The sequence below is a fragment of the Platalea leucorodia genome (genome assembly GCF_965183815.1).
Source record: "Platalea leucorodia genome assembly, chromosome: 8".
In the NCBI taxonomy this organism is placed as follows: domain Eukaryota; kingdom Metazoa; phylum Chordata; class Aves; order Pelecaniformes; family Threskiornithidae; genus Platalea; species Platalea leucorodia.
Window position 1 is genome coordinate 10420016 of NC_138830.1, and position 6001 is coordinate 10426016.

Genomic DNA, 6001 nt, shown 5'->3' on the forward strand with positions numbered 1-6001 from the left:
ATCCAAATTGGCCAGTAACAGCTATATATAATATATATCTCAGGCCAGCACAATTGGCACTTGAACAGTGGGTCTTAATTCAGCCAACTACAAAGATAAAGGTCAGTGGAAAATACTCGGTTTTGAACATGCGCTACCACGATTAAAAGCATAATCCAAAGGGCAGAGTAGGATTTTAGCTGAAAGCACTGAGGACAGAATTTACGTGCAGAATTCACATCCAGACCTCGGTTCAGGGCTCACATCCCTCATTGCAGCCCCAAGCTTGGTAGAAGAAGGATGTACGTTTTGTGCAGCACTCAGTTCTCAAATAAATGCCTATGTATACTTACACAAGAAATACTTCTCTATCTATGTAAGATACAGTAAGTTCAGAAACAGTGTAGCAACAAATCAAGCAAAAAGCCACAGAACCACATGCTATCTAGACCTTTTCCCTGCTTCTGCAGCTCTAAAGCAAGCATTGGCTGCAGCCCTCCGAGAAATTTTTGCGTTCAACACATCTGGGAGAATGAACCCCCTCCTGTCAGGGAAACGGACCAGAAATCGGGGTCAGGTTCTGCTCCCGATTCTATATGTGCATGTAAAAGTCACTTTGTTTCCATGCTGCTGTTCTCAAATCCTTTGTCTGCCTTGCATGTTTAGTGATGGCTAAGTAGGGATTGTTCCCAAGCGATGTACCTGCACAGTACCCAAGGCAGGGAGCCGGATTTGAAGTGGAAGGCTCTAAAAGCCACAGGAAGAAGAAAAAAGAAAAAAAAAAAAAAAAGGGAAAAAAAATTAGCACATGGTATCCCGTAGCTTTTCAGTGTATGTGGGGGAAGGCCATTCTAGTTATTTTTGCCTTCTCTTTGTACAACAGTAGATGGAGCTCTCCTTTCACCAGCTTCAGGAGTCCATTAATGCCTGCAGTATTACCAACTCGAGCACTGTAATTATTCTGTCAGCACCTGCTAGGGCTGCTGCATGTGACATATCTGTGGCGGTTACAAAGGAGGGATCGCGGGCTCCACGGCTGCCTGCTTGACATCATTCAGGAGCAAGGAATTCTCTGAAACTTGTAAATGACAAAAACGTTTGATTATTTTGCTGCCTTATATTGCCTTTCCTTCCAGTTAAGCACTGTGTAATCTTCCTTTCTTTCGTGAACTGTTACCAGGATTACATGGAATTTAGCAGTTTGGGAAATGAGAAGGCATGGTTTATTTCTCTTGCAAAAATAAGGAATGACAAATGTTGCTTGACACATTTAGAGAGAAAGTATATAAAAATTGTATCATGTCCGTGAGCGCTGAAGAACTACATTACCCAGAGGATTTTACAGAAACTAAAGGTCGAGCCTTTCTCAGCCACTGCTTGCAGATCTAACGCCTGCGATCTGCATGTAACAGCAGGACAGAGGAGGAGGGATGAGGGGGAACACTGGCATTTACTTGCATCTCTGCAAGCTGGGAGAAATTACAAATGCCTATGTTCCTTTTCTCTCTTCCCCCCCATCTTCATGAGCTACTCCAAGTGACTCCGGTAAGGCCCTGCACGGACACAGGTGGCCTTCCTAGTGTCGTGCACCGCAGGACCAGGACTACAGGCTGCAGTTTCCTCAAGACCTGTCAGCCAGATCTTCTGCAACAACACCTGACAAATTAAATACTTAAGACAAGAGCAAAATTAGGCTGCTCTCTCTTCTTTGTCTTTGTTTTTTGGTTGGTTGGTTTGATAACGCACCATGCGCATCCTGCTTCATTCTGCTGCACATCCAAGTGCAGGCTTGACTTTAAACAAGAGTAATCACATGCTACTGACTGCCAGGGAAGGCTATCTTCAAAGCCAGTGTACAACTTGCTATTCTCTGGAAACATGTACTGCTATATAAGCAATATATAAAAGCATATTTTGACTTTTTTTTTTTTTTTTTGATTCTTTGAAGAAGATTTCATATTATGCAAGTAGGAAAACTGAGAATATTGCAGAGTTACACGAGATGCTGGAGATGATATTTGCCGGCAAGGTAATTCAATATACATCTACTCTGGCATTCAATAATTAAAGAGAGGCCCCCAGCAGTGAATTGCTGGGTGATTATCTCACAGCAGCAGCTATCCTCAGCCACCAGAGGAGTGCCAGCACCGGCAGACAGGCACTGGCAACTGCGCACCACATCTTCACAGTCAGGCACTGAAACGCAAGCGGGCAGTACTTTCAGCAGAACTGATTTTTAATGTCTCTGAATAGAAGTTAACAGAAGAAGGGAGACTAGACACCCATCTCTGAAGATGGGGGTTTTCTACTGATTAGCCTAGTAGTGACTGACTTCTAGATTTAAGACCTTATCCCGTCTCTGATTCTGCATAGATGTAACCATCCGTTCAAACAGGATCCACGCTTCACCCCTAATAGAGCAACAAACTAGGTAAAGACTTTGATGTTTGGTCCTTAATGAATAGAAGCCAACAAGCTGACAAATTAAATACTTCAGAGAAGTGAAAATTAAACAGTCCTGCAGTCACGAGTGTTGGCATATGGAAAGCTGCCACTGAGCTAAGAATAGAAGTGTCTACCGCAGCAGAGAGGGAGGTCCCAGTGTCCTAGAGCAAGCCATACATCTGGACACTGGGAAGAGAGCCATGAGGCAATGTATGTTTAAGTAGCACATACTTGCTACCTTCCTGCCAGCTATTCATCTTTTGCAACCACAGGCCGAGGGCAGCAGTCCACAAGCAATAATGCGGCACTGGGGACAAAAATCAGGCTGGGCTCTGCCCACCAGGCGCCCATTTTAGCAGACGAGTTTCCTGTAGCCACAGGAACACAGGAGGGCCCTTCACCAGCACACTGCCTGGTTGAATACAACTGCTTCACTTAATTCACCAAAAAAATGGACAACTGGTTTATTTGCATATTCTCAACACCAGCCACTTTCTCTGGTTACTTCAGGTATCTATGAAGAGCCTAAAACCACCTGGGGACAGAGCCTTCCTTGCTTACTCCAGCCTGACCCCTGCATAATTTCCTTGTGTGCAGCGGAGCCACGCTGCTGAGAAATAGGAGGAGAACCAGGGTCATTACGTGGAAGATGAACAAAGCATGCAGACATTACTCACAACCAGAGAAATGATTTACAGGCAGGTGGTTATGAAGCTAATCCATAGTGCTTGGATAAGGTATTCACCTGTTAATGAATGACAGAGGAAAGCGAATCAGGATGGCAGAACTGCAGCCAGCCAGCAGCCAGGCTACTTACCTTCAGTTTGTCTGCAAAAAACAACTTCAGCAGAGACAGAAAGACTAAAGTGTGTGATGTGCTACAGTAGCCAGCAGCAAGATCATCTATATATTATATTGCCCTAGGAGGAGAAGCACACTCATGTGAAACATGCATCACCCACACATGCGTAGCTCTCTTGGAGATGACAGACAAGGTTGATTCACAGCACTCCTCCTAAATAGTGTCCTACACTCTGTAATGCAGATAGCTGACAAGAGATAATGGGCACTAAAGAGCAGAAGTGAGATAAAGCTAAAGAGAAGAGGAAGATAAAGTGCTGAAGAGGAGATATGCATGAGTGCACGCACACACAGAGGAACAAGCTCTAATATAACGTACAGGCAGGCTCTGCCAGCTTCAGCACTGAATCACTGCTTCTCTTCCTAAAGTATCTGGCCCATGTACTTTAGGAGACTTTCAATGGTACCAAGCTGTAGAAAGCTTTTGGCTGCATCACTACTAAGCAAGCTGGATAATAAGGGGCAAACGGAGAGGAGACAGAGCAACTCTGCTGGTGCTAAGGACCCATCAGCCTAGGGAAGAGCAGCTCCTGGTGGCTAAGGGTGGCAGGGAGAAGCTTCTGCTCCCAAGGAAGCAAAAGGAAAGGAAAGGAAACTCTCCAACAACCCTTGGCTGTCTGGTTCTGTACCCACTGACATCCACTGCAAGGGGTATTTGCTGGCTCAAAATGATGCACCACTGGTTTGGGTGATGACTACAGAAGGGATAATTAGGCCATCTTGCCTCTTTGACAGAAGAAAAAAGGATCCAAGTGTCTCAGATTCACTAAAGGAGATTTCTGTCTAACTGTCCCTTTCAGAACACCTGTGAAAAAAAAACAGCCTTAGGACCTATCAGCATCTTGTTCTCCAAGTTTGTGCATAAAACACCTGGTGCACACACACTGCTTTTCAGTCAAGCCTGATACCGATGGCCCATAGTGATGGCAAATGCAGCCAGGACTTTTCACTGTAGGTATATGCTCCAGAAAAATCCAGTCCTCTGCCTGCAATTGTATCAAGAAAAAAAAAAAAAAAAACATCAAAAAGAACCTGCAAGTTCTTCTATTTAAAGTTTCAGCGCTGCCTGGTCAGAGCTGTTCAGATCAGAAGCCAAGAGACTGTCTGGCAGTTCTGCGCCTTCTAGCTGATTCCAGCAAATACAGCTACTGTCTTCCACACGTGTAAGGCCTCCACAAGCAGAATTCAGCTGACAATTTCATCTCTACAGAGAGACATCACCTATCCGTAGAATAAGGCTTTTATATCATGTCTGATTGGGAACAAGAGCTTCAAAAAGCTCAGACCTGCATCAGGCGAGTTTATCACTAGCCTTTTGCTAACATCCCTTTGAACCTACCAGAGCAGGAGGTTTGACTCTTGCAGCGCTGACTACAGGGGACACATCTGGGATGGATTTCTTCAGGGCTGGCCAGGTTCCTCCACCTTTGAGGAGGAAGGGATGGCTCCTTCTCCTTGCTCGATGTACAGGCTACTGTGGCCAGGCTTGTCACCAGCCAGGAACAACAGGGAATACTTCTGAAAGCCCACTCCTTCCTCAGCAGAGGGTGCTGAGTATGGCCACAGAAAGATTTTTGGCACCAAGGATGGTGCCCTGGCCTTCTCTACCTACTGCTCCCACATTTCCCCTCCCTCGGGTCCCTTTATGCCCTTCTCTTCTGCTGCCACCTTTGGTCTCTGTGCTCTCCTGCCCCTGCTTTGGCTTGAGCGGTGTGCGATACAGCAAAATGTGAAGAGCAGGAGACAGGCAGAGGGAGTACCGGGAAGGCTCATGCCCTCTTACTCCCTTCATGCCACTCCTGGGAAAGTGACACTTGACCATGCATAGCAATGGTGATGATACCACACTGGGCAGTGGCTCATAAATTAAAATAGCAGCAACACTGACAGTACTCACAGGTCTCAGAAAAGAAAGGTGATGTGGAATTGGCTTGTTCATCTTTTCCATGACAGGAAACATTTCAACCCCTGTTACCAGCACAAACAGCTTCAATCATTCATTACAACTTGCAATACTCTGCATCAGGACCACACAAATAAGGAAAACTACAGTATTCCTTTGCTTTCTATGGAAAGAGCTCAAAATGCAATAAACCCCAACCTCTCTGTGGTGTTCTTTGTGTGCTCCAAAGCGTTCAGCTGCTCACCATTTATCGTGTTACAGCCTATGGATGTACCAACCTTTTAAGTAAAGCAAGCTGGTCACCTAGCAGTCAGCTGCTGCAGTGACTGCAGGACAGGCAGTCTGTCTGGGGGCCAGAAGTTCATGGGCCAGCAAAGGCTGCCAGCAACAGTGCCAAGAGGAGCTGTCAGCCAGCCTGTCTCAATGAAACAAAAAAATCTTCCGTTTTCTATCCAAATCCATTAACAGCAGGGTAAAGAGGCAAGAAGGAGGAAGGGTAACCAGCTCTCACAAGTACATATACAGCACTGTCTTAAGCTACCATTTTTCAATTACTTTTCTGCTTTATGGCCCTTAGCACAGGACAAAAAATGGAGGCGAGATGCAGAAAGCAATCAGTTTCTCTTTTGGCTTCTCAAGCATTCACACCAAACCAGAGCTCGGATCAGGGACACCCCCAGGAAGTACTGGAAAAACCTGTTCAAAGCTTTGTGAAAAATTGTTTTTACAGAACACAGGTTGTTTTGGAAATTACAAGCAAAGGGCACTAAAACATAACAAGCTTTTGCAAGGTACCCTCATCAGAAAATTCCT